The sequence below is a fragment of the Chrysemys picta genome, chromosome 5 (assembly GCF_011386835.1).
Source record: "Chrysemys picta bellii isolate R12L10 chromosome 5, ASM1138683v2, whole genome shotgun sequence".
In the NCBI taxonomy this organism is placed as follows: Eukaryota; Metazoa; Chordata; order Testudines; family Emydidae; genus Chrysemys; species Chrysemys picta.
The window spans coordinates 35,758,016-35,782,338 of record NC_088795.1 but is presented as its reverse complement, the minus strand read 5'-3'; the positions used below and the strand labels follow the sequence as shown (position 1 = coordinate 35,782,338).

General features: G+C 38.8%; 1 long non-coding RNA gene across 2 annotated transcripts in view; it reads right to left on the bottom strand.

Annotated features, from left to right (window-relative positions):
• Nucleotides 1-24,323, bottom strand: part of LOC112059824 (uncharacterized) — a 111,580-nt gene that overhangs the window by 22,562 nt on the left and 64,695 nt on the right. The window contains exons 2-4 of one of the 2 annotated variants that reach the window (XR_010601288.1): nt 18,663-18,716; nt 17,278-17,445; nt 12,306-12,391 (exon numbers count right to left, since the gene is read on the bottom strand). This is a non-coding gene — a long non-coding RNA (uncharacterized LOC112059824). The remainder of the gene's footprint in view (nt 1-12,305; nt 12,392-17,277; nt 17,446-18,662; nt 18,717-24,323) is intronic. The other variant, XR_010601289.1, reaches the window with a different exon arrangement.

The following is a 24,323-nucleotide window of genomic DNA, read 5'->3' as shown; positions in this document are numbered from 1 at the left end:
TAAACATGATGACACTAGGTAGTAGGTCACATTAAGCAATTTATTTGTTATGTACTACAAGTACAAAATGAAGCTGGAAAAAAATAAATCCATTCATATTGTTTGTCTCTCATATATCTATATATTTAACAGGAGTGCCAAAAATCATGTAGCATTTCCACTAAGACTAGATCAGTAATGAAAATATTTTTACTTTCAAAGCCCAAGATGCACTTGACTATAGTTCCCCTGATGGGTATCTAAATCAAATCAAATTCAAGTAGCTCAAACTAAAAAAAAAAAAAAAATCAGTCTTTGAATTTTTAGGTTTACAGTCTCTAAGGATTCAAAGGACCAATAAACATAAAACCAATTTTGTATTAACTCCAAGCTCTGTAACGTAGTTGCTGTGTAATGGGAATTGAATGAATGTACAATCATTTCTCTACTTATCTAGACCTTTATGGAAATGGTCTGTGTTCTTCGATACATCTTACAAAACTAAATTACAATGACATAATGGATAGCTGTTTTACTAATTCATTTCTTTCTTAAAATGACTCATTTTGTGATAGAAAAAATAGATTATTGTTGTTGAGACATAACATGTAACTAAATATTTTTATATTAATATGTTCATTACACATATATTTATACGTGTGTGTGTGTGCGCATATATTATATATATATATATATATATATATATATATATATATATATATATATATATATATATATATATATATAAAATCACACATGGATATATGGAGATGAAGGATGATCTTGTGGGCAAAACAGACCTCTAGGTACCATGTGTTGTGTGTTTTATTCCGACTTTACCACAGATATTATCTTATCTTGCTATTAGTTTTTGCTGAGAGTATCTGTTGCAGTTATGAACTTTTCTATAGCTACTCGCTATTTCTCTTTTTAGCTAAAATTTGTTCCAATAGGAGTAGTGGGGGTGTGACGGAGCAGGGAGCAGGGCAGATTTGACCTGGGAATGTTGCAGGGGGATTGCAGTGAGGAGGGGGGGACTTCCCTTGAAGGAAGCTACCTGAGCTGTAACCTGAGCCAGGAACGGGGGTGGGGAGAATTAACACCTTCTGCCCGGGAGACTGAACAAAGGAGAGGAGCAGCAGGAGGAGTTTGGAGTTTAGTTTCGGTTTGGGCTGGGTGGTGCAATGCAGGGAACCCCAAGCTGGGGTCTAAGCTCCCTGAACCTCCCAGAGGGACCTAATTGAGGGGGTCTGGTCGTACCTACACGCTCTGCTTGAGACTGTGTTCCTGTCCTTAAATAAACCTTCTGCTTTACTGGCTGGTTGAGAGTCGCAGTGAATCTCGGGAAGAGGGGTGCAGGGCCCTGACTCCCCCACACTCCGCAACAGGGGGCAAACAAACTAACTAGTTTAAGATGGAACTTCATAAGTTTGCAAACAGAATTATATGATAGGTTGCTTGCGATAGGAAGGGGCTGGACTTGGTGATCTAGGAGATCCCTTCCAGGCTTATGTCCTACGTTTCTAAAGTGGTCGAATTACTCCATCTTAGTTATAAAGTTAAAATAGGTTAGCAGTATGCTTGCTTTGCGGTATCTATTCTCTGTCCTCCCCGTGTATGTTGCGTTTTTAAATGTAACCGAGGAAGATGTCAAAAAGCACAGCATAGGAAAGATTTTAAGTTTATGAAAACCATTTTGAATTGCAATAGAAAAGATGGGAGTAGGAAATCTTACAATCAACATGATCATTTTAAAATGTAACGTTGCTTGGCAAACAAGTAATTTTCTCCAAGGAATTGAAAAAAAAAAAAATCTAGGTCTGTCAGAAAGTGATTGTGAATTGTATGGAAAATATTATCTTAAAGGGAGAAATGGAGTGTATCAGATTGGTTTTTAGAAGTCCTGAGCACTCACTGCTCTCACTGACTTTCATTAGAATTGTAGGTGCTCAACACTTCTAAAAATCAGTCCCTATATAACTGATGTTGATCAATTCTCTCTGAATTTGTTGAAAGTATTATTATTATTACTATTATTTACTGAAAGTATTGGTAATAAAGAAATAAAGTCTCTGAGTTGTCTCTTCTGAAGTTGGGTGACAAATGCCATTTTCCATTTGCTTGAACAACTCCAAGCTGGTTAAAATTAACAATTAATACTTAACAGCCAGAACACCAAATGTGACAAGTTAGTTAAAATCTATCGGGGAAGCAACATGCAGATAGTGACTGTAGGCAAATGAGGAGGAAAAACTACTGAAAGAAATCCCTCCCCCTTCCCCCCAAAAGCAAATATACTAAGTTTGAATAACAAAGACAGGAGCCCATGTGACTTTCCTCAATGAAACAAATGTTCATATCTTTTGTAGTGAACAGAATTGCAGGTACTAGTAGGTTGTGGACCGCAAATTAGAACTATTTTTCCAGTGGAGCAGTTTTCTGTCAGAATATGCTGTTTCATGAAATTTAAATGTTTTGCAGGAACATGTTGATTTAAACAAAATTTGACAGGAGAAAGTAGAAACATTTCATTTTTGATATGGTTAAAGTATCTTATGGTAAAAAGAATCTTATTACCATTTTGCCTTATTTTGTTTTGATTTTATATTATATTTCAATATTCAAATAATATAATAAAATAAATATTTAATATTTTATGTTATATTATAATGTTTTGACATTATCAAAACAAAACCATATCATTGAAATAAAGTGTTTCAGAATTTCCATTTCACAGAAAATGTCAGCATTTTGACTTTTCATTCCGATTTGAAACAAAAGCAAATTTTGAAAAATGTCAGCATTTCGAGCAGAATGGAAATGGTATTTTCCAACAAGCACTGCTGCAAATAAAGGAAAGAAGGAAAGATTTTGTTTTGCTGCTAATGGCAGTTTTTCTCCTTTACACACCCATTTCTCTCCCCACTCCCCGATCCCAATCCTTGGGAAAGTAAATGTAATCAACTACATTTTAAAACCTTTCAATCATTAAATTAATCACTGACCCTTAGTAACAGCAAATTTAAAGTTGCTTAATTTAGAGTACAGGTAGTAGAGTGCTGTAACATTTTCAGTAAGGCATGGAAAAAAGTTATGACCTACAAAATGGTGTCCTTCATGTGGTGTGACCTCGCACACATAGTGTGTGCAAGGTTATGCTGTGCAGAAGACTATTTGGTTCTATTTGCACGTTCAGGAGCCAGACAACTATCCTGTCGGCCAGATTCAGTTGGACAGTGCACAACTGGTTGGGCATTCAGTGCATGCATTGCATATATAGACAGCATACCACTTATTACAGGTAAAAGCTATTAGCATCCACTCCATCCCCTATGTCCTCTCACCTTCAGAGCTGTGTTGAGCTCAGCTTTGCTGCAGCTTAGAATCAAGACCAGAATACATGTTCCTTCTTCCTCTTACATTAACACCAGAAAGAGAGGTCCTGCAATCAGATCTCTGCTATTGATCTGATCTCATTTTGTTGGTGATGCAAAAAGATGAATAAAATGCAGCTGACTCTTTCATAGTGACGTTGTCTCTAAAGTAGATTCTGTGAAGTAGATTCATACAAAAAAAACCCTCCCAGCAGCCACCTAAAATCAGGGTTTGTTCATGTTCTTTGCAGGCTCAAACAGCTCCCCAAATCTACACTTTTTTTGTAGACCAGACCATATGTTTTTTGAACACCTCTATCTCCTTTATCCTCCGACTTCCCCAGGCACCCCTGCAGCACAGGCAGTCACAACAGCCTCTTTGCTACAGGCAGTAGGTCCAGAACCACCCCATTCTCACCTGAAATAGCTTTGTATCTTTGGCTTTGCCCCTTCCTCCCTTGGCACCCTGAGGCCAGATGAACCCCTCCAATTCTCTCCCTGGTCTTTGTGGGGACACCATGCAACTGCTCCTCATAACAAGGGTCTTTAAGGGCCTGCTAAGTACAGACCACTGACCTTCTTGAGGCCTAAATGGGCAATTCTCCCTGGGGTGGCAGAAGTGAAGATTCAGTCCTACTCTTTTCACCTCTGGCAGAAAGATACCCACAATCCTTAGCATAGACAATGGGGGAAACAACTGGGTTTCTAGAAGCAACCACGTGTTAGAAATTGTGGGGCATGGCGACTAGGATCACCACATCTGAGATGCAGAAAAAACAGCCACTGGCAGCCCCTCACCAACAAAATGTGTCCTAATGCTGACTATACCTGTTACTAAAATGTTTGAGAGAGCCATTTCTTTCTTGCTTCTCTCTCTCTCTCACACCCACACCCACCACCCCACAATATGTGTATTTTTATATTATTTTATCATTTTTCTTACTTCATCCTAACATGGTGCCACAGTCCAGTCTACGGGGGTATGAACTGTAGAGGGCTCTAACATGTCCCAAATTAAAAACAAACAAAAACAACAAAATAGCACATTAAATCTTTTAGCTGGTGAGGGAATATAAAAATTCCTGCTAGTTAAGAATTACTAGGAACACTTGTGTAAGGCCCTGAGCCCACAGGGTTTGTTCTGATGCTGACCCCTGTGGAAAGGCAGGGTTTGGTTTGTGGACCTGTATTAATCAAACCATGCAAAATGTGTCCAGGTCTACTCTTTTGTGCTAAGAGTAGTAAATATTAAGTCAGTGGGAGTTAGACTGTCATTTGTGCATCTGAAAATCTTCCCCATGTCATTAAAGTGAGCAGTCACAGAGTGAGACTTAAAGACACATACAGAGCAGAAATGATGAGCAAGACATTACATATTTATAAGCTATTTTTACACTCACCCTAAATTAGCAGATATTTATTTCTTTTGGTATAAGAGCTTGATAGAGCATTTTTTACTATTAGAAATGAATCTGAAGAAAATGTTTCAGTAACGCTGTTGGATAACATTGTAGCAAAACACACAGATAAAGATGTAGCCTCACCTCCCTCCCCCCAAAGTGTTAAGAAAGAACTAAAAAGCAGAGCATCTCATCCAGAACTTGTAACCAATTTAGACTCATAGCAGATAAACATGAGTAAACAGGTAAATGTGGGGTTGTTACACATCACTGGACATTGGCAATACCAGGAGGGATGAGCTGGAGTGCCGATGAGAAGCGCAGTCAGGAAAGTAACTCCAATATTTTCCTGATGGACTGTTTTTTTCTCTAAATGGACAGCCTATCCTAAATTCTCAATTACTGAGGGACAATCTTCACTCATTGTTATAGTTTGCTTTCCGCCACCAACTCTCTATATAAAACTTTTTTCATGAGAAATGTACCTGAATGCATGGATGCTAAATATCTAAACTGTATTCTTAAATTCATTCACCTAAATTTGGATTATTGCTGATTATGCACTATATGTATTTTATGACTTTAAAAACAAACTTCGTATTTGTGGATAATCTAAGCACTATAACCAGATGTACAGACACACTTTTCTCAACCTATGTATTATATAATTTTTTAAAAAACATTAGCTTTAATACAATTAAGATAACAAGATATGTACGTGTGTGTGCATGTGAGTGAATGTGCAAGAAAGAATGATTTTGAAGCTAAACATGGGACAGATGAGACATATGGCCACAATATTCTGGTTTTATTAATAGTATGAGACTGCATTTATCTAACATTCAAAGGCCTGAATTAAGATGACTGTATCAGACGCCAGTTCCTATCAGTTCTTTGTACCAGTAGAGGAGAAGGGAACAGGGCTTTGATGTGGTAGGGTGCGAAATAGCAGCCTGTGCCACCTGCCGAATGTGATCACTTTGCCAAGTTACTGTCCACTATTAAAAAAGCATGTTTAATCATTCAAGGGAAAACAGAAATTTTATCCAGGACGATTGTTTCCTTCTAATGGTGCAAACTAACTGTAAACTCAGTTTAACCAGCCAATTAAGCAGGGTTTACAGCTGCTTTGCATTACCAGCGAAGTGAAAAGCAGCCGGAGTATTCCAGTGAGTCTAGCCCTCCATATGCCCATCAGCTAGTGAGAGTGGAAACCGAAGACCAAATTCAGTCCTATGTATGTGATATTTATAAGGTAAAGGCACTGAAATCTGATGGGAGGGCATTCAACTATATTAAGGATGAGTTTGCCACAGGGTAGAGTTCGGTTAAAAAAATTACTTGTGCAAGAGAAGAACAATTAGTATCTGTCTTTTGGACTCTTATATTGAATGGTTTTTATAGAAAAAAAAGCCATTTGCTTTTGCTACTAGACCCGACTATGCAGAAACTATATAATTGGGTGCAGTGCTTTCTCCCTAGTTAACCTCCAGCCAATTCAAACTAATGACCAACAGCATTTCTAAAGCCTCAATCTAAACCTTCCAGACATATAACTAATAACTTATACTATAACTTGTACAGATGGAGGAACAAAGGTATGCAAGACTGGCCATACAATATGCATAGCACAAGGAATAAAACCAGAAAAAGCACAACTTCTATGAGAAGACAATGAAAATAGGATCACAAGAAAACAGAAGATTAAATTGCCACCAAAATCTTCCAGTAGAATTCCTGGAAAATACCGCCATCTGAGAACTCAGCAGAAACTGTGCGAGTGCTAAGGAGCTGAAGGTTGAATTGTGTTGCACAATTGCTCATACAGCTTTAGAAATTCCTTTGCAAAAAACTACCCTTCTCAAAATAACACAAAATATTCAGTTAGTTAAGAAAGAGCCTTGTCTGTTTGTCTTTGAGCTATGGTACTGTAGATCTTGCCAGTAACCTTACCAATAACTTTCCCCACTCTGATCTCAATTACACAAGCATGAAGAAGTGAGTGGAATTACTCAGGATTGAAACTGGCCTAATAAAGGGTGAAATCTGTCCACTTGATTGCTTCTGAATATAGGGCCTGATACTGCAATATTAACTTACAATATGATGATGAACAGCGATATTAGAGTGGGTTCCCTTAGAAGCTGCATGCTTTTAGTTCATAAAAATTACTTATAACTTCATGAGAGTAGCACAATTTTTCTTAAATTTCATTTTAAACATTTTAAAAAATTGTTGCTCTCCATAGTGAGGAAGACACTTGGCAATGAGAGTATATAGTTATTAGAGCTGGCAGGGGATTTTCTGTCAAGATGTTTTTTGATGGAAAGTGTGGTTTCTGCAAAAATTGACACTTTCTGTAAGAAAATGTCAATTTTGTTGAAAGATTTAAATGAAAATAAATCAAAATATTTAATTTCAGGCCAGTTTGACATTAATCCGTGTTCTCCAGGTGCTTTCAGATTGACTTATGGAAGTTGTAGTTCAGATGCCTCATATCTCCATTGTTTGCTAAATGGCCAGGCTTCTTGGCTGGACTCAGGGCCGTAGCAACAAAGAACATGGCCCCCTCCGAACATATGTCTGGGCAGGGCCCCTTACAATGCAGAAACTGGAATGCGGTATTTATTTTATACAATATACAGGGTTCATATTATGTATACATAGGCCTACAGTGTACATGTATTCTGTATTTACGCAAAGCGCTTCTTTCGAGCCTTGTTCTCCGCAAATTGGTTAATCAATGCGTCATAGTCCAGAGATCTGGCAATCTTGTTTTCGATTGAGATAACTGCAAGCGCAGAAAGCCTGTCATCTGTCATGGTTGAGCGCAGGATATTCTTGATCAGTTTCATTCTGCTGAAGCTCCTTTCAGCACCAGTGACAGTAACTGGTGTGGTCAGAAGAATTCTGATGCAAATGCAAAGATTCGGATATATCTCCTGAAGGCTGTTCTTGTATATGTACGTTAAAAAATTGTTTGCCGTAACAAGTGCTCTCTTTTTCTCGAGGACATAAATAAAATGATTCAATTCCATTATGAGTTCGTTGGCATCAATATCTCCCATTTTTCTTTCAAAATTTTTGCTGTGATTCTCCAGTTCATTTTCTCTGTGATACTGCTTCAGGCTGTTAGTATTGTACAGAAATCCAAACAATTTATACCACTCCATGAGTTGGTCAAATCGTGACGAAACAGAAGATATGGCCGGATCAGTGAGAACAAGAAAGAACTGCAATTTGAATTTTTCTTCGGCAGAAAGACGACTCGAATCATCAGCACATTCGTAATCAAACATTCTCTTCTTACGTCGCACCCTGGTTTCTGGAAACACCTGCTCAATATCCATATGCTCTGCTATTTCACGTGCATTTGTGACCACAGAGATATATCCTGTATTTCGATAGTCTTCCAAAAACTTCTTTGTAGCACCGACTTCTGCCTGCAGTATGTGAATTGACACATCTGGTGACTGAATTAATTTGCTGGTTTTATTGACGTGAAATAGTATATCGTACCACGTGTACACAGTCAGAACAAAAGGCCACGTAGTAACATGGTCTAAAAGTGCACCGGCTTCTGTTGCTGTATTGCCATCTTTCTTTTCGAGCGCATATTCTCGCAAAGATGACAAAGCATTGCACAATTCTTCGAGGTGATAACGCAATGGCTTCACAGCATCAATTCTCGACTCCCAACGAGTGTCCGATAACCCTTTAACAGATATTGGCATATGTTCTTGAAGTATATCCCAACGCGAAGGTGAAGAAGAAAAGATAATGTATATTCTGTTAATCAGACCGAAAAAGTCAACGGCATGTTTTGATGACTTTGCCGGGTCTGAGATCACAAGATTCCAAGTGTGAGCTTCACATGGTACATACAAGGCACGGTCATTTATTTCTAGCATGCGGGCTTGAACTCCTTTATTCTTTCCTCTCATATTTGTGCCGTTATCATAAGCTTGGCCTCTCATGTCAGCAATGTCTATTCCTAAATTGTTTGCCTTTTCAAGAAACGCTTCCAATAAGCCCTTGCCAGTTGTATCATGAACATTAAGAAAACCAACAAACGCTTCACGAATATTGACACCATCTTCACCGTTGCATTCAACAAAGCATAACACCAGACATCTGTTCTTCATGTGACACGTCGGTAGTACAGTCCAAAATAACTGAATAATATTTTGCTTTTTTAAGCTGCGCTATGTTGGCCTTTTGAATGTTACTGGCAACAAGTTGAATCAGCTCGTTTTGGATCTGTGGATTGAGGTACTGAACATGTGTCTCTGCCTTCTTAATCCTCTGTAAAAGTTCGCTGAGGACAGTATCATACTTTGCAAGCAATTCAAACAGTCCCAAAAAGTTGCCATTCAAAGGATTGCCGAGCTTTTCATTACTTCCTCGAAATGCCAAGTTTCTTTTGGACAAGAAAATAACAACATCAACCATGCATTTGACAACATTTCTCCAGAAATCTTTCTTTCAGAAAAGCCTGCAATTTGAGTTGGTCAATAGATGTACGGTTTACTATGCCTGACCGAAGGTCAAACCATTTCATCATACAGTCTTTATGACCTTTGCCTGTTTCATGCTGCTGAAGTCTTTTGACAGTGCTTTCCAAGCAGATGTTCCACGACATAGCGGTGTGTCGCCAGTGCCAAATAATTTACAACAAAAACAAAAAATGGCATCTTTCTGAACTGAGTACATTAACCATGAACGTCTTATTTTCTCACCATTTGCCATGGTTCGATAGAAATGAGTACTTGTGAACCTCCGTCTTTCCTCGTTAAATGGAAATTCGTACCTTTCATTCCGCTGCAGTGGGCCACGTGCAACAATGTCACACACTTGCCTGTCTGATATTATAGATGGCCAATCTCCTGGATCATCAGTCAGTGGTTCAGATTCAGATACTTCTTTCCCGGCAGCAGCTGGAATATCTGTCACAGTTTGTTTGGTAGAACAACTGGCTTCACCTTCGACCTCACTTGAAGCACTTCTGGATACGATTCGTCGCTGTTAGCGCTGTCCATTTCTTGTGCCTGTACCTGTACGTTGGATTGCAGCGCAAAATACGTTGACAACTTTGGAATTTTCTCAAGGTCCTTCTCGGCATCTTTTGCTGCCTTTCGTTTACTAGCTCCGCTCTTATACGTTCTCTTAGACATCACAAAGCATGCTTCTGCGTTGGAAACTAATCGTTTCAAACAATAAAAAATTAAACAACTAAATTAATAACATTTATCCGCCGACCGCCATTATGAACGCAAATGCACATTCTTTGAATGGGTCCAACTAAAATTGAAACTGACCGACAGACAACTGATGTAGCCAATAGCATTATGATATATCATAATAACTTCATGGTTTTGTCAGTAAAACCGACATGGATTGTGCAATAGCGTCAATAAATGTCACTTACCTAGTTATACCTTACATTTTTTTTGCCACTTTTAGGGGCCCCCTTCCTTGTGGGGCCCCCTCCGGTCGGAGGGCGCTCGCTACGCCTCTGGCTGGACTACACCTTCCGTGATGCACCAGGGTCTCCCCTTTGACTGAGCTGCCAGGGTGCATTATGCGAGTTCCATAACCATAATGCACCACAGGATACAAAGTCCAACCAGGGAGCCCATAGGGGAGAATAGGTGTTTGAGGCATCCAATCTACCACTCTAATGAGGCACCACAACGGCTTAGGCAGCTTTAGTTTAATGTTGAACTGACCCAAAATGAAATGTTTTGACATTTCCACATTGAAATTTTGGTGAACTTTTAATTCTACACAAAATTTAGATAACTTGACTATTCTTCCAGATTTGGGACAGACAAAAATGTTGAAATATTGGCATTTCCTGTGGGATGTAAATTGTAATTTTTTTTACGATTGTTAATAATCATGTTACTTCCTATTCCTTATGCCTAAAGACCCAATCCTTCAGTCTCTACTCAGGCTAAACTCCCTTTATATACATACTGAAGTTGTTCCTCCCTTCCGCCTCCCCCAATTCTTCCTTATCACCTTTTATATTTTTCTTATTTGGGTTCACCCCTTTCTTCACTTACCACTTTTTCTCCCTCCCTTAAAAAATGAATTGAGAAATATTTAACACCCAATGGATCTTCTGAGGAAATTACAACACACTGTCACATAGTGCAGGGGCACTAACTGATTCTTGATGAACAAGAGGTTAACTTCAGCTCAGCATTCCTGTTTCTTTGCACAGGTGCTCAAGGGAGAGGCTATGTGAGTGTCTGCATGGGTGACAGACTGAGAGGGGAATGCCCTTGGGAAGGTAAGTTTCCACACCAAAGGGTCAGAGAACTGCGTTATGCCAGAAGGGTGGGCATGGGGATGTTTATGTTAATGTATTTTAATTTCTTGTTAGGAACACTAACAGTTGAAGCTGGCTTAAATATGTAAGAAACAGGGGCCTGATTTTCAGAAACTCTAAGCACCTGCATCTCCTGTTGGCTTTAGTTAGAATTCAGTACATAACATCTCTGGAAAAAAATCAGGCTCCAGGCCTTCTGAAAATCCTGGATTTTAAGGCTAGTGAATTTTTGTATATCTGCAAAGAGTATCATTTCTTGTTTGTAAATACATAACTAAATAAAGGCTTAAAAAGTTTATTACATTTTTATGAAGGATACCCAAGAAATTGAGAGAGAACCCTGGCATATCCCAGATTTGATGTTTTTCAGTCACAGTCATTTGACTTTTGTCTTCCTCCACAGCCACGCACATGAGACTTCAAGTTCACTTACTAATGTTTAGGAGCATAATGGTCTCCTCTCATTTGTAATCTTTCTGTTCTGCTAGTTTCCTTGATGATGTGAGGAACATGAGTCTACAAGCTGAGCACTTTCTAGCAGGGTTGTGTTCAAGAATGTAATGTCTGAACTTGGGATAAATGAATAATGGATGTTAAATTGTTTACTTAAGACAATGAATGGGGTGCTGGCATGCTTGAATATTAGCTTTTGTGGTCAGAATCTCAAAGCATGCTGTGCAGAGCCAAATTTCAGTTTCCTGTATACTGTTCTGCAGGAAACTGATTAATTTGGAAGCCTGGCTTGTGGCTTTCTTTTCTTTTTTTTTTTTTGGTTCATGTTCTATGTTTTGCAGGCACTTGCTGAAATGTGAACTTTCCTCTTGTGACAGAGAAGGCTCCTTGTAAAAATCAAAACCTTTCAAAAGTTTCAAGAATGGAAGGCTATACTGGAAGAGTCCCTTTGGAGAAAGGAGGAGCTGAAGTCAAATATGAGGAGGTGGGGTTCCAGACTCTACGTGCCTATAGGGTTCCTGCCCCCAAAAGCCCCAGCAACTGAAGAGAACTATATAGGCCATTCACTGCCACCACATGCTACAGCTGTCTCAATTTTACTCTTGGAGAGAGGGGGAGGGAAATGAAAGGCATCAGATTAAAAAAAAAAGTGATTTTTGTTTGTTTCAAAGAAAGAAATTATAGGAGATTTAATTAGTGAGGTTTAGCCCCATTGGGCGTTCATTACTAGCCTCCATTGCTGCAGAGAGAACCATACAGTACCTTTGAATGTCCTCATTAAAACAGGATGCTGGTAGAGGTAGATATGCGTTCAGAAGTGACTTTGGGTTGTAAGGTCTGGGAGCCTGCTGGGAATCAAGTAGACACAGATGAAGTTAGTGATGGCTGAAAGATTCAGAGGTTTGGTTTGGATAATTTCTGAAAAGTTTGGATCATTATCTGAAGTTAACAAAATATATCTAACTTTTTTGGATCTTTCTCCTCTTCCTTCCTGTTTCATCCTCTTCCTGCTTTCCCAACCCTTCTTCTGCCTCCATCCTTCCATTATTCTCATACCTACTTCTCTGAACCCCAAGAAAATATTCCAGTTCTTTTATCTTGACCTGACCTGATGTATACCCTGAGTTTAGGTGTAACATGACTTATGAGGTGCAAGTCTCAGATTTGTCATATTCTCTGCTAGGCTACGTTATTAACATCTCTAACTTTCTGGGGCTTCCTGAGCTGACCAGGTACTAGCAAGATCTGAAGACAGTAAGCCAGCCCAAAGGACATTGACAAGCTTTCTGGCATCTGGAGAAGGATTTCAGCAAGAAAGAGGTTTAGCAAAGGACTGTTGGGCATCACAGAAAGGGACAAAGGCATGTATTCTATCTTTTATGAATCCATTCTATTCAGGACAAGATCTGAGATGAGGATAGGAGTGGCTCTTTTTCTAACTTATTCATCCATATCCAACAAGGAACTCCATTTAAAAGAAAAGTACAAAGAATGGTGAAGAGAAGGATTTGAGTAGGCAGGTAGGAAAATAATGGCAGATGGATGAAGGGAAATCTCAAAAGGTTTGGATGAATTTGTATGTTTAAGATAAGTATCCAGTTTTGGGGGGCACTTCTGAACTAGATCTTTGAATCTTTAGAGGTTTTGCAATCACTAATGTTTACATCATCAAAAAGCGTGTGTGAGAGAGGGGAGAAAGAGGCTGATTTATGAATCTGAATTCTTGGAAAGACAAATTAATTGCAGTGGGGCACTTCTTTGTAAACTAATATTGACATAGAGGACAGCAGGAAGAGATGAAGACAATGAGGAGACCCTGTAGCACTTACATGTCACCAAGGCCTATTAACCAAACATGTACAGAGGCACTAAATCTGTTTGGAAGAAATAAATGTACATCCTAAAGGTGAATGCAATAATAAGCAGCATTTTACAAGATCATCCCTTACAAATGCACACAGCAGAAATGATTACACCCCAGACCTCTGATTAATGCTGGGCCTATCTTTAAAAAAAAAAAAAAAAAAATATATATATATATATATATATATATATATATATATATATATATATATATATATATATATATATATATATATAGGACATTCAAAACTATGTGTAATAACAAAAGGTGAAAGCCTATGAAGGAATAAAGAGATGGAGGTATATAGCCTGATCCACTCCCCATTAGAGTCGACTTAATGATTCCAACTGACTTTAATGAGTTTTGGATCAGGCCTATAATCCATAAAAATCTGTTACATAAAGACATCTCTAACTACTTTTATATGGAGTGTCTTGCACCAGATTATTTGTATTATACTGGAGTATGCAGAAGTAATACTGTTTGTGCTCATCCTGGGCTCTTATGGCAATGAGCTGTGCATCTGATCAGGAGGAAAAAAATTAAATAAAAGGTTTATTTTTCACCTAAAAGGCCAACAAGATCATACTGTACACATTGCCCAAAACCTCCCCTATTCCCTAGGCAACCATATTGGAGTGTTCTGGGAAAAGATGCAAATAATATAGCACTTGTATAGCACTTTACATCTTCAAATTGCTGTTTGAATATTAACTAATGCATGACACGTTAGCAGGCTTAAGTTATACAACTTTAGAGCTCACTTGCTAAATTTATCTTTACTGAAGCATCTCCTTTTACACTTGTGTCAATTTTAAAAAGTTACATTCACTTGTAAGAAGGTTTTTTTTATCTGCAAATGGGTTTATTGTATGCAGTGGGGTGAAAAAAAAATGTGAAAAGTGCACCTTGTGTGAACTGACCTAGCAAAATCTGAGACTGAGTGTATCTGCAAAATTTATATGATTAGAATTGGCACTAACACTTCCTGGAGCCATTAAGCATGCGGGTATCTGCCAATGCATTTATTTGACAGCTTGCAGTGAGCTCATTGGAAATGCTCTGCAGCCCTTTTTTCACAGAAATAACAAACAGCATGACAGCCAGATATTGCAAAAAGTATTCGAGGCAGACACTTAAGGCTTTTTAAAAAGACAAAGGCAGTGAAGAGGGTGCAAATATTATGAAGCTGAGTATTTTACCTTTCAGATAATTCAATGAAGAGACTAAAAGCTCAAGGGCTAATCTAGAAAATGTTTTTCTATAATTTAGGCCTGCATGTCTCAAGCACCATAAAACCCGTCTCATTAAGATGACAAAATTCCATCGCTGCATCATTTCCTATATATTGGTGATCAGCGAATGGGGAAGCTGCAAGGAAATTTGTGCTCCTACTCACCCACCTACCCTTTTCCCTTACTTGTGCATCTTACAGAAGGAGCAGGATAACCACAGTCCCTATATTTTAGGGAGTGTTCTCTCCATGAGCCACTGGGGAGGGTGAACATTGCCCCAATATGGTGTGAGGGTGGTGGGCACGTGGTCCCTCTACATCGGCCTGCAGAGTGGGCCAGGCACACCAGGGGAGTACACTGTTACCTGCACATCTCACTACTGCACTGGTGAAATTGGGCACAATTCCTTCCTGTGTATCCTCCTGGAATGGTGCCCTTAGAATATAGCCCTTAGAAATTGTTTTCAGAAGAAATGTAAAGACATGCTGGCAGAGTGAGCACCAAATAGCTTTAGAGCTCGTAATAATTTCAGATGCAGGAGAAATTCTACCCACTGTTAACTTTTCTTTAAACATATAGCATGGACCTGAAAATTTCTGGGGCTGAAATATCAGTAAAAAATGTCCAAGAAAGTATGAAGATACAGTAATAGCTTCCCGAGGGGCATGGAAGAGCCAAAACCAATGTCTAGTATTCCTGAAATTCAGTGGTACAGTATATCAATTCTGTGAATGTTCTGCTTAGATGAATGACACTTCTGCCAAAGGCCCAACTAGCTATCTTTCAATCCTAAATCTTTCCCCTTCACTTGTACTTGTTTTTTCACAGTGGTAGCTTTATCATTAAATACATTTGCCAGATTTTCATAAAGCTAGATGCCTAAAGTTATGCTCATAAATCAGTATTTACATGCCTAATTAAGTGGGCTAACTTTCAAAAGTGCTGAAATCCACTGAAGTAAATATGGAATAAAAACTATTTAGACTTGATTAGCCAGCTAAATCTTTCAGATTGTAAATTCTTTGGCACAGACACAGTCATTTATTATATGTTTGTACAATCCTTAGTACAATGGTAGTGTGGTCCGTGTGGCTACTTCAATATAAAAGTTTAATAAAATAAATAATTTGATCACTACAAATATTGTTGGATAAAACTGAGTTTGCCTAGAGGTTAAAGATTTCTTATTTTTTTAGCTTATTCATGTTCTTTTCCATTTACAGAGTCCCATGCAAAATGGAGAATCCTCCATCTGGGAAAACTGGATAGGGCTCCTTAGAATTCTGAGTTTTAGAATTATATATAGTTCACCCAATTAGTCTTTGAATTACTTCCCCAGCACTCAAACCATTACCACACTATGGACCATCTATCTGAGGTACTTATATGCTAGGAAGGGGGGCATATCTGAGTGCCTCACAATCTCTAGTATATTTATCCTCCCAACAACCCTGTGAAGTACGCAAGTAGCATTGTTCTCATTTTACAGATGGAAATTGAGTCACAAAGAGGCTAAGTGACTTCCCCAGGGTTATGGAGGAAGTCTGTGGCAGAATGAACCCAGGTCTGTTAAGTCCCAGGCTAGCACCCTAACCACTAGACCATCCTTCCTCTTTGGGAATCAAGCAGTAATTTTATATGGTAATGAAACATATAAGCACTAGGGTCCTGATTCTACTCACACCAGTGTAACTTCAGTGACTTCACTGGAATTATTCCTGATTAACTCTGGTGTAAGTAAAAGGAGAATCAGGCCTCTAAGTCCTGCCCAATGAAAAACATTTCATAGTGAATGAACTCTGCACCTCACTAAAGCAATTGGATTAAAACTAACACAGAATCCATGAATTTTTAAGTTATCTTGTGCCTCCTCCATGTAATTTTAAAAGAACACAATATTCTTCATGCTAATGCAGTGAAAATTGGATCTTAAAGTTTCAATATGTTGATGAATGCAGTTGTAAAGATACATTAACAAACTGCAAAATCATTTTACTTCCAAATTTTTGCTAACTTAACACACCAAGAAACCAATACTTGAAGACAAAAACATGCTATTTTGCGATGAAATGGTCTTAGACATTGTCTGCTAAATCCCTATAATTAGCATGGCCCCTGGTGAATGTCACTAGGTATTTGATGAAACAGGGCATGAACTCTGCAGCAACACCCGGGGGGTCCGTAATGCTATCCAGAATGACTCTTGGAATTTTTAACTACTAGTTAGGTTCTCCTTATCTAGGAAACTCAGGGGAGAAAGGCATTTGTCCAGTCTAATGACCCCTGTTAGCAGATTTATGCCACCTCCCTCCCACTCTCTTCCCTCCCCACTCTACTGATGTTTAATTGGAGGATTTACTAAATTTCAGAAAGTTTATATTTAGGAAAAGAATATTGAATTAAACTGGTCAAGGAAATAACCAGTGAAGTCCATTTTCTATTTTGTTATTGCCATAATTATTGCTCTGTCATTAAAAATACAGCACAGAGATATAACCTTGAGGGGAAAAGAGGACTTCTTTTCAGAAAAGAAATAATAGTTATATCAGATACAAAAACATCAAGCAGCTCAACAGGATTAAATTAAAAATGTATATTAAATAGACAGATTGACCTAGGAAAATATAGACACTACCTCATTACTATCAAGAGCAGTCATTTCATCTTGAACATGTTACCCCTTCTTCTACTTCCCTTCACAAAGACACAGATCACAAGGTATGTCGCTATCATCTTTCTTCAGGTATAATCATTTACTTTTCATATTTCAAGTGGCAATAATTCTCACCAGAAGCATTGGGTCCTGAAATATTATAGAATTATTTCAAATTGAAATATTAAACACTTCAATATTAAGGTCAGATTTTTTTCCTTCTGAATGAGCCTTTACAGTTACAATCAATAAACAGTGGGATGGGTTTAATTTTACATAATCTTGTCAGTCAGGTTTGCAAAATGAAAACCAGAGTCTGTTTTGGACAGGTCCCATTTTATGCACTATGTTGTTTTATTTTGATGGGGTTGGTGGCGGGGGGGAAGAGAGAGGAAGACGGGAACAGTGGATTGAATGAAAGGTTCAAGTTTAGCCCTTTTCTAATGTTATGTCCTATGCAGTGCATGCCAAGAAATAATCACACACATCAGGTGAGCTGGAATCAAGAAAGGAGTAAAAAGTTACCTATTATATTAAGGACTAATTCCTTGATTAAATGTAGCCTCAAAACAAATAACCTCCCTCTGTGTTAACTAGCCTAATTAATCTTCATGTTAGATTAACTTGATAAAACATTGACCTAATTTAGGATTAAAAGATTACAAGTAACATTTTGAGCTGAAAGATGTAACATGCCTCATGTCAACACAGTAATGACAGAATTAACCCTGCAAGCCTTCTTGAATCAGTGCATTAGATGCTGCTACTTGAGCAGGGTTTAGATGGCCTGTTAACGACTGACATACAAAAAGGGCTAATACTGAAACATTCACAGCTAGCTGAGCAGACCCACATAGGCCATAAAGTCAAAAGGGAAAATGATCGATCATACTACATGCAGACTCTTAAAATATGCTGGCTGCTACACGCCAAGTGAATTCTACAGTCAAATACCTACAAAAACAACAAGGAGTCTGGTGGCACCTTAAAGGCTAACAGATTTATTTGGGCATCAAATAAATCTGTTAGTCTTTAAGGTGCCACCAGACTCCTTGTTGTTGTTGTAGATACAGACTAACACGGCTACCCCCTGATACTAGTCAAATACCTGTTTGGCTCTAGTAATAAAATAAAGGAAATAATGGTGACGTTTGCTTCTGCCTCAATATAGCATTGCCATCTTGGATTTTTCTCAGGGATGTCAACAGCATCAAAAAAGCCAGTTCAGTGATAAACTGTGCTTCCAAAATGCCCAACACATCTCATATTATGCATTACAAAGCTCTCCAGATAAGACTTGCATCACTCATTATAGCAGACGCTACAATTTAGAACACAACTAGAATATAAATCCTTCATTCACTCACTCAAAGATGTTCCTTTGGGGTGGAACTTCCCATGACTGGTCACAACTGAATAATCTGGAAAGCATGAAAAAAATACTTAGTTTTGGGGACATTTCATTTGGGGATATATCATTAAAGGACAAAAAGCATATAACTTTATTTCACTGAAAAAAAAAAAAGGAGATGCTCTGACTTACTCATCAATGGATGAATAAAAATTACCTCAAAACTGGTGTCTAGCTAGTCTTCATAAATACATTGGCTCTGCTGTGCTAACAGGAGTAAAAACATGGTCATCGCTTATTTGAGTCAGTAAAGTAAGGAGAAAGACTAGCTAATACACATAGGGAGCAGATCTATTGAGTAAACTGGTGGCATATATAATACTAACTTTTCAGAGTAGATCTGCCCCTTTATCCAGGATTCTTCTAGCCACTTGCTTAATTTATTTCTTGTTCCCCAAGTCTTGAATAGTAAATATTCACAGGAAAAGCTGACTACTTAGGGCCAGACTGTCTCAGGCCCTTATATGATTATGTACAGGTGATGGGGTTGAAGGTGCAAAGACCCTTCTTATCCTATACAGGGCAAGTCCTTGTTCTTGAGAGAATGCAGAAAATACTCCATCTATGCACACTAGAGGATGAAAATTGCCACAAAGGGGCTGATAAGGAGCAGGGAGGAGACAGAGCCATGGATCATGTAGACTGGTTATAGGGGACCTAAGAGACCGCCCCCTGGATTGACAGGTGGACGGGGACCACCACAAACTAACCTTAAGTGAGTCAAACTTGTGAAAGGATGATACAATACTATAAACACATGTAGCCAATCATTTTAGTTTATCATCCATTTATTGTGTGATGTTATGATTAATTGACGTCAGATTATATATAATCATAAATTAAATTGTAGGATTATAGAAGTATAAGACTAATATAAGAGGGAATCATATTAGATATTTAAGTAAGGAAGGCTGAAATGCAAGACCTGAAGCCTGCAAGATTTTAGCTTAGCTATTTTAGGCCTTGGAGATAAGAAATGCTGACACAAGTAAGTGACTGAAGAATAACCTGATGCCCTAAGATTATGGGAAAAGAGATACCAAGTGGTAATATTGTGAAAAATTAGCGGGAAGATTAATTTTAAATCAGATGTGCCTCTATAGCATTTTTGTGTCTCCAACATTGTCTTAACCACAGAATACAGGTTGTGCGTCAGTGCTAATGAGAATAAAGAGAACCTACACAACCTATAGAAATCGGGGTCCCTTATGTTTCTAGGGGACATCAGACCAATAAGGAAAAAGGGGGCTGACACTTTCATGTACATGTGCAGAATGTAGGTATAGACAGAATCACATTATAAAAAGGGGGTGCCCAGAGCAGAAAAATTGAGCTTCCTATGGGAGAACTCCAGCAGGAACCATCCCTTTACTGATGATCAATCCATGAGAGAGCCATCAGACTCCAACACTATCTAGAAGGATGTGGGTATGTCTGTAGTTATAATTGGTGCCTGGATATATTTAGGAGTTGTATATACTGTGACATTCATAACTTTGTTGGTAACTTTAAAATTGATAAATGATAGTGGACCTTGTTCTTGTGATTGCATGTGTTACTTGCCTATGGTTTCCTGTGTTCCTATGAGCTCTAGATCTAAAACAAGCAGGGATAACTCTGCTGAATTTAAGACTGTAGCTGTCAGAGCCGAACCCTCGATGGTGTAAATAGAACATCACTAAAATTAACTTTAAATAAAATTAAAGGCTGCACACAGATAAATTAGAGAAGGACCAAAACTTTCCCAGTTATTCTTTTTGAAACCATTTTTTGCAATATTGTAGTATTATCCTTTTGCTAATTTAGGAGGGCTTTTTATTATTATGCATACCTTACAAAAGCTTAATATAAATCAGATGACATGCACTCTTCCCCTCCTCCCTCTCCCCCCCCCCCCCAAAAAAAAAATCAGGAGGACAAATGGAGGAATTTTTGCATTTATTTCCATTAAAACCCTGCGCCCCTTGATAATTTATTGCTGTAGTTATATCCATGCATTATGACATTTTTTCCTATATTAAAAAAGGAACAGGATATTGAAGTTTTCCTAAAGCTACTATTACTAATGTCCCAAAACAGAGTATTCTGAAGTGCTTTATTATACTCTGTCATTTACCATAAATTCATGAAAAAGAAATCTATTATTAATCCCAGTTTGGTCAGTCAACTTGGCACAATATAGAGAGGTTTTGAAAGCTGAGTAACAGAATTAACAGCAGTTCTCTTGCTTTTATTCTTCTAGACTAACAAGATTGCAGCCAAACCAAGCTGTGCTGCGATTCTCATCAGTTCTTAAAAGCTATGCATGGTGGGTGCTAGGTCAGTATGTGGATGGGACAACATACAGGAACACTCAGGTGTTGTTGGTTTTTCACTAGATGGGAGGCCTTACAAAAACCAGTTTGCATGGTAATAGAGAGAACTATATTGCTGGATGTGTTGTATTTTCAGTTAGAAGTAAAACTAAAGTCTTGACCATAACTGGTCATTAGTAAGGCTATGAAATTCTTACAGTAGTCACAGTAGTAATGGAAATAATGAATTTAAATAAATTCTGTAAAATCTTGGAAACGTCTGTAAAAATACATTTGATTAAGCTCCCCACCAAGTGGCATTGCAACCTAGTGCACAGAGTTGCAATGCCACCTAGGTTTGGCCTATCCATCTCTCAGTCTCCATCTATTGAGGGGTGAATGGGACAAACCAGAGTGGCGCTGCAACCCTTTGCACCAGGTCGCAATGCCTGGAGTAGGTAGCCGGACCTAGCCCTGTGGGACAGGAGCCGCTGCTGTGGGTAAGTGTGGGGTAGGCTTGCTCTCCAACTCCCCAACCAGTTCCGTGAATTATTGTTTCCCCGCCATACACCCCTCTGCTCTGACATTTAGTAAAAATTTCAGTGTCAAAATTGTAGCCTTAGTCATTTGAGATCACCTGGTACACTCTAACAGCAAAGTTGTTAAATATGGTGTCCTGATACAATTCCAGTTCTCTAGTTATTCTGTCTGTACCTAAATGTCTCTGCCATTTCAATCAGGATGGATTTTCTACATGGTCATGTAAATTTGCTGTGTTTTCACTCCATGCGGCTGTATTTTAGTGATAAATGAAGCAATCCCTATACAGAGTTTTCATGGCTGTTTGTAAATTGCTTTTGAAGCACTCTGGATGGACTATAGTCTTTATCTGAGGACTCAGTGTCCAAATACTCAAATTTGTGAATGTGGCTGCCATGACTGTGCACACAAATACAATGAATGTACAAGCAATAGTGGTAATTATGCAGGCAAATTACCTCACTGTTGTACAGTCACCATGAAAGCATGTATAATAATGGTGGTAATGCATACATATTGTTTAAGATTTTGGACCTATATTAACTCTCTCAGGGAAGAAAAGTTTACTGAAATTTAAGAAAATTAGTTTAAGATGCTTGTAGACAAATGAACTAAGCAGAGAGGACTAAATTTATTGGTATGTTCTAGCTGCTTTGTGCCACAATCCCACTTTACAGCCAACTGTGATGCCCCAGTGTACATTGTACTGAGAGTTGCAGGTACCACAGAGCCCGGTGGGACCCTAGAACAATTCAACAGCAGATATGGTTAATTCTGTATTTAAATAAATAAATTCTACCTAGTTTCTTTATTGTTTTAGATATTTTCACTACAGACTCTTAAATGAAAGACCTTTATTCCTGTGAGGAGAATTAAGACAGTTCAGAATGGTTTCATTTTTGTTGTTAACAGGAAAATGAAAGCTACAGCTCACCTTTTCATTCCGACTGCATTCTGCCAGGGTATTAAATTAATTCCCCTCCCTCTTCCATTAAGTAGTTCAGTGCTGAAGTTAACTTTAAGTACATGTTGAGTTATTAACTTTCTCCGTACTTGGATTTATTGTGAAAGTTTTCATACTCTATTACAAAACTGAAAAAAATCTTTTGGTGGCAAACCATTGTAAAGGTTTAACTTTTCAGAAGCGTTCTTTTATTCTAGATCCGAACCTGCTACCACAGATATCAAAGGGATTTTTTTCCATTGAAGTGAAATGGGAATGGAATCAACTTCACTACCCACCTTATTGGTCACATTTACTAACAAAAATAGTTTGAAAAACCCCGGTGACAATCATTGATTGACTAGATAGACGCAATTACAGTATCACTAATTATATTCACAGTCAAACCAACCATTTCTGTGGGAGACACTAGTTTAGGTGAGAGAATCTCTCACCAGCCCCCAGCCACTGAGCCAAATGTCAAACAGCATATACTACTTGCTTTAACCAGCAACATAAAGAAGTGAAATAAAAAGGCTGGGTGAGAAAGCCACAATAGTTTTATAGGAATCATCTTTGAGATTTTGTCTCTCCATATTAGAAAGTTATTTCAATGTCTCCAGAAGAAAACAAAAAACTTTTAACATTCAAAATTGTGAGTACTCTTAGTTTGCTACTAATGTTGTCTTCAAGCCACAATCACATCTATTTGTTTTTTAAACTACCTTTACACAATCATTGACAACCAAAAATTGTATCAAAGTTCTTATGTGTAAATGAGTTGATGAGGCCGATGCTTTTCATTATTCCTGATTTTAAAGTAAGGCTATGTCTACACTGCAAAAAGGGCAGTGTAGACGTTAACTATCCCACTTTAGCTAACTCAGGTGAAAAAAAGCAGTAAAGCCATGGTGGTTAGGCTTTTAATTCAGTTTAGCAGCTCAAGTTAATGCCTAGAGGGCTCTCAGGCCCACCTAACATCCTGGGTCTGAGCTTGGGTGCTAGCCAGAGTCTCTGCCAGAGCTGCAAAACGTATGTTATTTTTAGTGTGCTAGCTCAAGCCCAGCTAGCATGAATCTGTCTACCCAGCTGCAGTGTAGGCATACCCTAGGAGAGCCTGGAGTTGAACTTGAACTGAGTTAGCTAACCTGAGTTAAGAACACACCTTGTTTTGCAGTGTAAACATGCAGGGTAGGAATTTCCAGAGCTCACTTACCAATTCTGAGGTTGATATGACTTTGTGGATTTTAGAGCGAGGGCTAAAATTGAGTGTATAATGGATACTCTGTTGCAACCTTAAGTATGAAGTGGCTACTTAAAATCCACCAAAATTTCAGGCTACCTTCCCTGCCCACCCCAGCAATTCTTCCCACTATCCTGTTAGCCCCCACCTTCCTGGCTGTTGAAAACTGGGGAGTAGACTTCCCTCCCTGGTTCCTGATCGAGCAGGGGTGGGCAAACTTTTTGGCCCAAGGGCCACATCTGGGTATAGAAATTGTATGGCAGGCCATGAATGCTCACAAAATTGGGGGTTGGGGTGAGGGCTCTGGGGTGGGCCCAGAAATGAGTTCAGGGTGCGGGAGGGGGCGGGTGTGAGGCCTCAGGCTGAGGGTACAGGCTCTGGGGTGGAGCTGGGGATGAGGGGTTGGAGGTGCAGGAGGGTGCTCTGGGTGGGGACCAAGGGGTTCTGAGGACAGGAGGGGGTTCAGGGCTGGGGCAGGGAGTCAGGGCATGGTAGGGAGTCAGGGGTGCAGGCTCCAGATGGCACTTACCTCACGTAGCTCCCAGAAGCAGCGGCATGTCCCCCCTCTGGCTCTTACGCAGAGGCACAGCCAGACGG